Source organism: Rattus norvegicus, chromosome 3, assembly GCF_036323735.1.
Source record: "Rattus norvegicus strain BN/NHsdMcwi chromosome 3, GRCr8, whole genome shotgun sequence".
In the NCBI taxonomy this organism is placed as follows: Eukaryota; Metazoa; Chordata; class Mammalia; order Rodentia; family Muridae; genus Rattus; species Rattus norvegicus.
The window spans coordinates 182,254,679-182,267,062 of NC_086021.1; the positions used below are offsets into that span (position 1 = coordinate 182,254,679).

At 52.0% G+C, this 12,384-nt stretch overlaps 1 long non-coding RNA gene across 1 annotated transcript; it reads left to right on the forward strand.

Moving 5' to 3' along the window:
- The first annotated feature begins 8,845 nt into the window (after positions 1-8,845).
- On the forward strand, positions 8,846-12,068 carry LOC102550425 (uncharacterized). The gene is made up of 3 exons (XR_591901.4): positions 8,846-8,984; positions 9,133-9,287; positions 10,181-12,068. It is a non-coding gene; the product is annotated as an uncharacterized LOC102550425 (long non-coding RNA).
- Positions 12,069-12,384: the final 316 nt, after the last annotated feature.

Consider the following 12,384-nt stretch of genomic DNA (forward strand, 5'->3'; position numbering starts at 1 on the left):
TGGTAGAGTGCTTGCCTAGTGTGCACGAGCCTCTATGTCAGACTCTCAGTGCCACCTAAAACTGGCTGTGGTTGTGCGTCCTAACATCGGGAGAGGGAGGCGGGAGGTTCAGAAGTTCAAAGTCATCCCCTGCTACACAACAAGGCTAGTCTGGGCTACAATAAAACCACCACCACCAACAATAAAACTTAAAGCCCCACAAACAAGATGAAAAAAGGCTGTGAGGGAGGAGGAACACATCTAGTTAGGTGCACCCCACTGTACTGGGGCAGAGGGATGTGTCTCCCCCTATAACTGGCTAGTGTAGTGAGAACAGTGATTGTCATTCTCTTGGAGTCTGTTGGAGAGTCAGAGGCTTTCCAGTGTCTATGAGGAGAGAGAGAGAGGGAGAGAGAGAGAGAGAGAGCGAGAGTGTGAACTTGCTGCAGTTGCGTATGGCCTGGTCAACCCGTAGCTTAAAACCTAACAGAGTAACAGAGGAGGTTTTGACTGGAGAGATGACTCAGCTCTCCCAGCCCTGAGTTCAAGTCCCAGCAACCACATGGTGGCTCACAACCATCTGGAATGGGATCCGACGCCCTCTTCTGGTGTGTCTGAGGATAGCGACTGTGTATTAAAGCAAGCAATGGGGCTGGAGAGATGGCTCGGTGGTTAAGAGCACTGGCTGCTCTTCCAGAGGACCTGGGTTCAATTCCCAGCACCCACAAGGCAGCTCACAACTGTCTGTAACTCCTCTTCCAGGGGACCTGACACCCTCGTACAGACATACATGCAGGCAAAACACCAGTGCACGTATACAAAAAACAAACAAACAACCCCCCCCCAAAAAAACAAAAAAAACCCAGAACACATCTAAAACAAGCAAACGAACAAAAATAAAACACCTAACAGAGGACAGGACAGGGAGCATGTAGATCCCTGACAGCGTGTAGATCCTCGGTTCCTTGGTGGGGAAACTGAGGCTCCAGAGTTGAGATCGCCAGCCTAAGGTCACGGTTTATGAGTGTGGCTCTGCAGCTAAGGGGAGGTGGGAGGAGACAGGGGAAGACGGGAGGGGGCAGCCCCTTGTCTGCCAGGGCTTCTAGCTCCTAGCTCTATCTGATTTCTTATCAGCTGCCACTCAGCCCCCAGGAGTCCTTTGCCCCTGCGGGAGGACTTTGAGCACACGACAACAGCTGCTGTGTGGGATTCTCCTCCCTGAGCCAGGGACCTGGTATCTTTGGCTGCCCCGGGGGACTATTTTTAAACCTCACAGTTGGTCTTGGTAGCAGTGGCTGACATGTGTGTGTGGAGGCCTGGGTTCTGTGTGGACAGACTTTGCACAGGAGCAGGGATGAAGGGAAGGGAGTGGAGGCTGGGGTGTATTTCCACTGACTCTAAGAGGGAAGGGGACAGAGAGACAGCCTCAAGATGGTTGTGAGCCACCATGTGGTTGCCGGGAATTGAACTCAGGACGTCTGGAAGAGCAGCCAGTGCTCTTAACCTCTGAGCCATCTCTCCAGCCCAACGCGCAGGATTTATTACTGGAGTTATTAGAGTCGACGTCTGGACCTTGGCAGCCTGAAGGGGGCCAGGCTAGCCCACTCATACTCAACACGACAATTAAAGAAGCAAAGAGCAAAAAGCAGAGAGGAGGGTCATTCAGCATGGCCCCACTGGGAAGAGGAACTGATAGGGAGGCCCAGCGGCCCCCCTCAAGTTCATCTTGGAGGTTCTCACGTGAGGTTTAGGTTTAGAGGAAAACAGCTCTGGGTAGCTTAGCCGCCATGGTCAAGGTGTGTCCCACCCACGGCTGACCCATTGTTGACAGGCTCCAGTCTCTCCTGCAAGGTGCTCTGGCAAGCTCTCAGTCTGCATGGAGTCTCTCCCTGGGGGAAGTTCCCTTTCAGTTGGCCCGCAGACTTCAGCTTTCTTTTCTCCAGAAAGAGACTCCTGAGGCAATCTCATTTTCTTTGGACGCATTGTTTCAAAAATCTAAAAGCCCAAGCTTCCGGGCCACTGTGTCTACAATCCTGCCTGGGTAACTGCCCCGGGCTCTATGGGCGGGGATGACTGTGAGACCTAGAATCCAGGACAGAGGACAGCCCTTAACATCTGTGAGATGTGGGTGGATTCCTGGCTACCGAAAGTAACAAGTCCTTCTGGGACATGTGTCCTCACAAGGCTATCACCGTTGTAGAGACTCCTGGGCATCCCATGCGACTCAGAGGTAGGGTCTGGTACCAGGGTTGGGGTGGACAGCATGAGGCCTAGCCTCACTGTCCCACCCCCTCACCACTGCTGTGTAAGTCGCCACGGGTGCTGGGCACTGCTCTTGGAGGTTCTGGGTTCATCCGTAATGAGCCAGCATCCAGCTTTGGTGTGGCTCCTCTCGTCCATTGTCTCACTGTCTGGGTGCAGAGCTAGGCAGTGGTCTGGGAGTGAGGGGAAGGAGTAGGAAGAGACCATGGCGTTCCTGCTGCAGTGCCAACCTATAGCTTAAAGCAACGGAAACTGAGATCGACCATCAAGGTGTGGATAGGGCTGGGTCTTTCCGCCCCGGGTCTCTTTTTAGTTGTGCGGCTTGCTGGTGTCCTGCGCATTCTGTGGCTTATGGCCAGCATCTCCTCCAGGTCAGTGGTCACCAGGAACCCCACCCCCATGCCCGTCTCTGTGTCTCCAACCTCCCAGTCTTCTCTCCTAACACCAGCATTGGATTTAGAGTTACTTTCATTTCGCCCACAAAGATCCTGTTTCCATACAAAGTCTCCTGGGTAAACATGAATCTGGGGGACATTGTTTGACCCAGTCAGACGCTCCAGGAATTGTGGTAAGGCTGAGACACCTGTGCACACGGACAAGCTTCGATGGAAATCAGGAAATCAAGATACCAGGGATGTCTCACCCGGAGCAAAGGGACAGGACCACACACTATGTGTGACCTGCGGTCCTTGTGTTAAATGACAGTGCAGTCTCAAACTCAAGACAATCAGGAATTTCAAGGCTTCCCAAAACACAGGAACTTCAGTAGGTAGAGCGCTTGCTTAGGATGTGGGAAGCCCTGGGTTTGATCCCGGCACTGCGGGGTGAGGGGTCGCTTGCCTCTAATTCAAGCACTTGGGAGGTGGAGGTGGAAGACTTGGGAGTTCAGGGTTATTTATCCTCAGCTACATACTAAGCCAACTTGGGCCACTTGAGACCCTGTCTCAAAAAGCAATCCGACAACAACACAACAACAACAACAAAACTCCCAAAACATCCTGAATTAGCAATAAGACTTATTTATTCTGGGTAGAGACAGCGTTAAGGAGAGGCAGTTGCTTTAAGCTTAGGGCGTGCACTGCCACGAGAGGCTGCTAGACATAGTCGGGGCCGAGCCTACTTTTCCCTTACAGAAGGTCCTTTGACGTAGAACATGGCGTCCGAGCAGTAGTGCTGTGTGCTACTCTCTAGCTGGGCCCACGTGACGGTGGCACCTCTTTGGGGTCTGTGCCCCGTCTCCCCACCAGCCATGAGGTCATAAACAGAGATGGCATTGCTAGGCAGAGAAGCCGATTTACCCAAAGCCCTCGAGGGACCTCGTTTGAACCCAGGGAGAAGTTTCTCGTCTGACCCCTAGACTCCTGGTCTGTAGTATAGAGGCACAGATGTAGCATGTCACAGATCAAGCCTAGGGGTGAGCTTAGGGTGGAACAACTGTGAGGACGGCCCCTGACTGGCCTTAGTGACTGTTGGCGTTTTGCATATTCTGGAATGCAGGTGACCAGTGGCCCATCTGCCTGGGCATCATGCAAATAAAGCCACCTCAGGAAGTTCAGGCCTGAGGCGAGAAGCTTGGCTCTGGTTTCCTGTCCCCTTGTCCCCTTGCTAACCCATCTCTTGCCCTTTCCAGCGACAGACTCCTGTTGCTCTGTTCTGAGGGACTCGAACCCAGGGAGATCCTAGGACCACCTCCAAACCTCCAGCTCTCGGCTTCACCCTGAGGCACAGTCGGTTGGGCGAAGTGGAGCTCTCTGACCATAGGCCACTCTCTTCCCAGGTCACAGGAAGCAGAGAAGCGCTGTGGAGTCTCAGGCAGCACTCGGCAGTCGGCTTCACCCTGAGGCACAGTCGGTTGGGCGAAGTGGAGCTCTCTGACCATAGGCCACTCTCTTCCCAGGTCACAGGAAGCAGAGAAGCGCTGTGGAGTCTCAGGCAGCACTCGGCAGCTTGCTGGCTGCTGACTGAAGACAGCTTTATCTCTAGTAGCCTCCAGATGACAACTTGACAGTTCCCAGAGCCCCCCCCCCCCCCCGTCTCCTTCCATACTGCTGTGGACCACTCTGACCTCTAAATCGAGTTACACTTTGACCCAGGGAAGGCTGAGGGTCAGGCTGCTGGTGAAGACATCTGCAGGGCTCTCTAGACTCCATTCTGAAGGGGCAGGCCTGGGATGGGGGAGTTCAAGTCCTCTGAAGAGACTCAGAGTGGCTGCCCTTATGTGGATAGTGTCAGTTCCCTTGAACAAACTCCTTTAGTTTTGTTTCTCACCGGGACCTGAGAGGCACGCAGGGGTCTCGGCACCAAGCTTGCTCCCGAGACCCTGTGAGGGATGAACATAGGCTATCCTGCAGGCATTCAGGACCCATTGCCTCTCCCAATAGATGCATGCCTCTGAGGAGCAGTGTCTCTGCGATAGCCCACTCACTCTGACCTCTCCTCTGGCCACCTTGGGTCTCTCAACACTGCGTGCGTCTCACCACCACCACCACCGTGGTTCAGATCTAAATGTCACCCGTGGGCGTGATCGCCGGTGAAAAAAATTGGTCAGCAGATGTGACAGGGTTCTGGAAATTTAATGTGGGACCTGGCTAGAGGAAGTAGGTTACTGGAGGGGTGTGTGAACTTTCCCATTTCCTGTTAGCCTGGAGTCCCTGAACCGACCCTCCCTCCTCCCTCCCTCTCCCTCTCTTATCCCTCCCTCTCCCCCTCCCTCTTTTCTCCCTCCTTCTCCGCTCCTTCCCCTTCCCCCTCCCTTCCTTCCTCCTTGCCTTCCCCTCCCTCCCTTCTTCCCTCACTCAGCTTCCTGTCTGCCTAGAGGTGAAGAGCCACCTCTGTACAAACTTCCCTTCCGTGGTATGCAGCCTCCATAAACTATTCTTCCTGAAACCAGAGGCCTAAATAAACCTCACAGACAGCACTTCTCTGTTCCCCGTGGCCTGGGAAACCAGTGACCTAGAGTCGGGGAGCTCCTCTTTGACCTGTTTTGTCACACATTTTGGTCATGTGATGAGACAGGTAGTTCATACGGCCACAGCCGTGGGTCACGCTCTGGGCTACTATCTTCCCAGCAGCTTGGGTGACAGTAGCCATCGGCCGCAGAGTCCGGGAGGGAGGTGCACGCATCAGTGTGCCAACGCCAGGGTTGCAAGAGTCGGAGGTAGCCATACTTCAGCTAAGAAGCTGGACCCTTATGAGTCCAGAGTGCTGAAGACTCCTTACCCTCGAGTCCCCTTGTGCTTGCTTTGTGCCCAAGAAAGCAGAAGTCCAGAGATCAGGGGAAATGGGGCCCTGTGGGACCTCTTGTGGTTAGAACTGGGATTGGCCAGGCCTCAGCACTGTGACTCCATAGGATCTCCAGGGACTGATAAGGCCAGACGGCACTCTAAGGCAGCTGCCTAAGGTCATGTCCAAGCTACCACAAGGGGCCTCTGAGGTACATGGGTGAGGCCAAAGGCCAGGCAGCCTTGGTAATGGGGCTCATGGCTGGTTCTGCCTGGCTTATCCCTGTCCTTTGGAGTCAGTGCTGTAGGATCTCTCGGCTGTCACAGGACAGTGTAGCCATCTACTCCCAAGAACTGCTTTTTAACATGGTTGACTCTGAGGCCGTGCCTTCCTCATTCCCTCCCTGGTGGCACCTGTGGTACTTGGCACTTTGAGAGACATGGCTACCTAAGCATAGCTCATGAGTCCTATAGACAGGGCTCAGAGGTTCATTCTGGTCGATTCCCAGGCTGCACCTGATCCATGGGAAGAGGACCTGCCAACCTCTCCAGCAAGCCTCCTGGGATTGTGTGCTTGCCCAGGGATGCCCCTGACATTGGTCTCTCCTCTGGTGACAGAGCATGGGTGCACTGTGGTGGGACTATTGACTCAGTGTGAGGAAAGAAGGCTTTTGAGCCGTGTTTTGGATGCTGGTGGATGCCACCAAGGGCCTCAAAGCCTCCACTGACTTAACCCTACCCCCATTCCCTGAGACAGAGTCTAGCTATGGAATGGAGGTCTTTTCATATGTAGCCCAGGCTGGCCTCGAGCTCATGGTAATTCTCTTGCCACATCCTCTCCAACTCTGGGATCCCAGGCAGAAGTCATCGCACCTGGCTCAGTCTCCTCCCCAACCGAAGTTCCCACTTGATGGTGTGGCCTGAGAGGAGAGGATCTGGGACCCAGGACGCTCAGGCAAGAGGTGTCATGGGACTCTCTGGAGAATTCCCAGTGCAGGACTTCTCCTCAGCGATGGGCTCCCAGCATCAGGGAAAGGCCTTTCAAAACATATCCCACAAGGTGCGTTCATAGACGGACAGGTAGGGTTTCCAGTTTCAGGGAGATCTCTGTCTGTCTCTAACTCTCTCCTCCCCCCCCCTCGTGTGTGTGTGTGTGTGTGTGTGTGTGTGTGTGTGTGTGTGTGTGTTTTCCTGTGCTCTTGAACTTTGAAAGTTTCATCACCAGCAGAGGAAACTGCCGAGGGCCCCTCCCTGGGCTCCCTGTTCATCTTCTAATGTTATTGTCCTGTGTGATAAGGTATAGTTGTCCCAACCAAGAAGCCACCACGAGCTCCTGACTGGATGTGGATGGCTCGGTGGATAAAGGCACCTGCCCATAGCTTAATAACCTGAGTTTGGTTCCTTGGATCCAAGTTGGCCTAGAGCACCCAATCACACATCTCTCTCACACACACACAACAAGAAAGATGGAGTTCCAGTCTGCTCCCTATGAATTTCTGTATCCTGAGCAGATCTATGATGGCTGAGAGGATCTAGAATCAGATAAGAGATAGAGTTCTGGGTGTATCTGGGAGGAAGTTTCTAGGTTGTTTTATTTTTTTTAAAAAAAAGGTCTATTTATTTTATTTATATGAGTACACTGTAGCTGTTCTCAGACACACCAGAAGAGGGCCTCAGATCCCATTACAGGTGGTTGTAGCCACCATGTGGTTGTTGGGATTTGAACTCAGGACCTCTTGAAGAACAGTCAGTGCTCTTAACCGCTGAGCCATCTCTCCAGCCCTCTAGGTTGTTTTAATTAAGGTGGGAAGACCCACCTTGAATGCAGGCAGCACTGTACAGTGGGCCATGTTTCCCAACTGAAGAAAAAGGAGACAGTGATCAAAGCACCAGCATTTGTCTCCCTGCTTCCTGACTGTGGATACAACATGACCAGCTGCCTCATGCTCCTGCTGCCGTGCCTTCCCCACCATGATGGACTGGACCCTCAAAATGAGCCAGAACCAGCCCCCCACCCCCTAAGTTACCTGTGTCAGCAAGCTGCCACCCATCCCACCTCTCTGGGTCTCGCCTCACTCACAGCAAAGCGGTGACACTGTGGTTGGCTGCATGGGTACTGGAAAGAGTCAATGAGGTAGTGTCGGTGATGTGCAGACACCAGCGTTGGGAGCCTGGAGCTGGGCAGGGCAAGTTTCTCAAGCATTTTGTTGCAACAGTCAGGAAGTAAGTACCACAGGGTCCTGCCCGAGATTGTGCGTCCACCACAGCCACCACATCTCCTCAGGCTCTCCCCTCTACAGTGGCTTTCCCATCGCCCCTTGCTTGTAATGATTTTTGACCATCTTGGGGAGCACGGCTCAGGGGTTTGTGACATGCTCTACAGCCCATGTCTGTCTGGTGCTCTTTTGTGGGGGTGGGGGGAGTCCTAGAAGGCTGCAGGATTTGCAAAGTAGGGAGAGGTGAGGCTCCAGCTTCCCCTAATGAGGATTTAAACATTAAATGCCTGTGCATGTGCATGGTGACTGCCACAGGCCACGTGTAGATGTTGGATGATAGCTCGTGAAAAACACTTGGCTCTTAGCTACCACAATGAGGATTCCAGGATATTTAGGTCATCAGATCTGGTGGCAAGTGCCTTTACCAGCTAAGTCACCTCCTCAGCTGTGCCTCCTCCCCCCGCTGTCTGTCTGTCTGTCTGTCCCAGGCTGACCTCAACCTTACTATGTACCCAAGGATTACTTTGAAACTCTGGTCCCCCTGCCTCCACCTAAAGGATGGGATTCTAGGTTGTTTTAGAGTTACTGCTCTGTTGAAACACCATAACCAAAAAGCAAGTTGGGGAGGAGAGGGTTTATTTGAGTTACACTTCCACATCACAGCTCACCGTCAAAGGAAGTCAGGACAAGAACTCAAGCAGGGTAGAAACCTGGAGGCAGGAGCTGATACAGAGGTCACAGAAGAGTGGCTTGCTCCCCATGGCTTGCTCAGCTTGCTCTCTTATAGAACCCAGGACCACTTGCCCAGGGATGGCACCACCCACCATGGACTGGGCCCTCTCCATCAATCGCTAAGAAAATCCCCTATAGGGTTTTATGGAGACATTTTCTTCGTTGAAGTTCCCTTCCCTCAGATGACTTTACTTTGTCTCGAGTTGACATAAAACTGTCTCACACATATATGCCAACATATCTGCTTTGATGCCCCCGATGCCTTTCTTAGGATCCTGTCTTTGAGAGGTAGGTACCACAGAGAGACTTGGTCTCCATTGCAACATGATGTTTGAGGAAGCTTCTCTGACTGACATCCGTGCTCAGACTTAACCAACTTCTTGCTGAAATCCACTGTGGTCACAAACCCTGAGCTGCACACTGTGCTCTGACTTCCTTGGTGTCCTCTCTTCCCACAGGGCCGTGTAGAAAGAGACCAAGCTCAGATGGGTGAGCCTTCCTGAGCGCTTGGTCTGGCTGCCTCCTTGGAGACAACAGCCCCTCTCCTAGGCAGGAGAAATCAATGGAGAGTGTGGTAAGAGAGTGTTCCAGGAGGGTTCCTCTGGGAGATAGGGAAGAAGGCAGGTTAGGAACTGCTCAGTGGGTGACAGACCTGGGAATGAAGTTCCCCCGTATACTGACGACTAATACTGAGAAAGCTGCCACTTGTCACACCTCTCTAGGTCTCACCGCACTCACAGGAAAGGGATGACACTGTGGAAGACTGCATGGACACTGGGAAAGCCATTAAGGCGGTGTTGGTGGTGTGGAGACACCAGTGTTGGGACCTTGGTGCTGGGCAGGGCAAGTTTCCCCAGAGATTCCTCCCTGTGGAGAGGTTGGTGGCTCAGCTTGCCTGGTTTGGCACAGCCTTGGTGGGGACGGAGTGATGTGGTTCCTGTCCCTGGGACAGGGCGAGCAGGTGTGGGCCTCTATGAGCGTCAATGGCTGCCATGAGCAGAAGGCTTGTTTGATAATAGACATATTTTACATTCCTCCTTTGAGGAATGCCCTCCCTGTTAATGCTAATGATTCCATGATGGTCAGACAGCACAAGTGTGGGAGTCGAAGGTGTGGCTAATGTCTCACCAAAATAGTAAATGCCGCAATCTTCAGGACGGCCTTTAGGGCTGTGGAAAAGAACTCTAAAAACATGAGTTTGAAAATGCATTGGGCTGGAGAGATGGTTCAGTGGTTAAGAGCACCGGCTCCTCTTCCAGAGGTCCTGAGTTCAAACCCCAGCATCCACATGGTGGCTCACGACCATCTGTAATGGGATCTGATGCCCTCTTCTGGTGTGTCTGAAGATAGCTACAGTGTACTTATAATAAATCTTTTTTTTTTTATTTTTTTTGGTTCTTTTTTTCGGAGCTGGGGACCGAACCCAGGGCCTTGCACTTCCTAGGTAAGCGCTCTACCACTGAGCTAAATCCCCAGCCCCATAATAAATAAATCTTAAAAAAATAGAAAATACATAATTTCCCAACTTTGCAAAAAATAAGGATTCAATGTGAATTATATGAGGGGCTTCACGAATTTAAAGGAAGAAAAACTGGTGTGTGTGTGTGTGTATTGTGAACCATCTTGTTGGAAAGATACTCAGGAAGGAGATACAGAGACTTAGGGAGTGGTGATCACGGGAGATCCCACCCAGCTAAGGCTTTTGTTTGTGCTTACAGGGGTTTGGACCCATGATTTGACTTCGAATTGTTTGTTTTTGCCACCCCCCAGACACCCCTTCCTTCAGAGCCCTTCTCCAACGGAAGCTGGTCCTTGGCACCTACCTCTCCTGGAAGACTCGGTTGCTGTCCCATCTAGAGATCATCCTAGAGGAGGCCCAGGCTCCCGGCTTCTGAGACTGCATCAGAAGCTGGATCTCTCTCAGCCAACCACAGCTGGCTGTGTCCCTCCTGTGCCTTCAGATCTTGCGCTGGGTGCTTTCTTCTGAGTTTCTTGTTGGAGGCCACCCTGAGTCCTTGTGTCCCTCTAGGCCTGGACCCTTGGAAGCTCACGTTCTCTCTCCTATTGCACAATGTCACTTGCGACTCGGTTGCATTCCTTTATTCTTGGTGTGACACACGGGGGGACTGTCCCCAGCTAGGGCCAGTGTTAGTCCCAGGTGTCCACCAGGGTCACAGTGACTTCTGACTCTAGTTTGTCCACACTGAGCTCTGGTTGTGAGCTCTCCCCCTGCCTCAGTGGAGTGCTCTGGGTCCCGGCTACCTCCATCAGTCTTATCCCTGAGAGTTGCACTCTAAGGTACCCGTGGGACTCCCTTTCAGTGAACTGTTCAGTCTTTGTTGCCTCTGCATGGATCTCCTTGGCCTCTGTGGCATTGACTGGAACTTAGCTTTGCTCTCTAGCTGACCATAATTAGTGCTTGCAAGTCCCCACATGCCTTACCTCCCTTAAATCTATGAGATGAAATGAGATAAATGAGAGATGGCGTTCTCATCAGATGGTGTGTCAATGTTACTGAGACCCACTGTCCAGAGGGGAAACTGAGGCCTGGTATGGAGAGATTGCCTAAACCCACAAGCCAGTGTGGGGAGTAATGATGGTTTTAAAAACTCAATATTTTTTGGAGACAGGGTTTCACTATATAGCTTTGGGTGTCTTTTAGACCAGACTGACTTTTAATTCACAGAGATCACCCATCTATGTCTCCTACGTGCTGGGATTAAAGAAGTGCACCACCATGGCCTGCTTTATACAAATATTTTAATTCTGTCTGTCTGTCTCTGAGACAGGGTCTTTTATGTAGCCCTGGCTAGCCTGGTTCTCACAGAGATCTACTTCTGCCTCCTGACTGCTAGTATTAAAAGCATTCACCACTGTGCCCAGCACAGGGGTTCTTTTTTTTAAATTAATATTTTTATTTATGCTTTGAGAATTTTATACTTGTGTACAATGCATTTTGATAAATTTCACTCCCCACTCTTTCTGACTCCCTTCTGGATTTATCCCGCATACCCTTGCCGACTTCATCTCTCTCTCTCTCTCTCTCTCTCTCTCTCTCTCTCCTCTCTCTCTCTCTCTCTCTCTCTGTGCCTGTCTGTCTGTCTTTCTCTTTCTTCCTTTCTAATAATCCACTGAATCCAGTTAGCGCTGCCAATATTCGCACCTTGTGTGAGCCACCCACAGGAGTGTGGTCAAACCGCTGGTGGCCACACCCCTAAGGAAACTGCCTCTTCCTCCCCCAGCACCCATTGACTCTCAATAAATAGCTCCTCCACTTGAGGTAGGGGCTTGTGTGACCCTACTCCATCCACGCTGGGCTGTCGCCGGCCTTGGTCTCAGGCAGGCGCTCACAGCTGCTGTGAGTTCCAGTACTTTCAGTAGATACTGCAGCCCACCCCTCCATCCCCTTCCTTCTTGATCTCTGGCTCTGAGTGTTCCCTCTCCTTTTCCTGGATGTCCCCTGAACCTTGTAGGGACACAGTGTCACACTTGTGACTGAGTACTCAAGTCACAGTCTAGGCTGGCCTCCTGCTTCTGCCCATCCAGGGCATCCTAACAGCACTTAGCATCATAATCTGGCTGTCCCCAACAACTCGGATAAGGTCTTATATATGTCAGGCTGGCTTTAAACTAGTAAATAACCGAAAATCATCTTGAACTTCGACTCCTCCTGCCTTTCCTCTGAGGGTTTGTGCTCCCGTTGCTGGATCGCGTGCTGGAGAGCAAGCCTAGGCTCTAATGTACGCTGGACAGGCACTCTACTCCAGCCCGGAACTGGTGCTGTCTTATGGTGTCTTTCCAGTCAGGATCTGTTACATCAGGCCCACAGCCTTTCCTGAGCTCTCAGGAGGACTTGGGAGAAGGTGAGGCCATCCCCTTAGTGACTCTACCTCAAGATAAACACCATTTGAATTTAAAGGCAAAGTAAATAGCAGCTTGGTAAGATGGCTCAGCGGGTGAAATTGCGTGGCCCG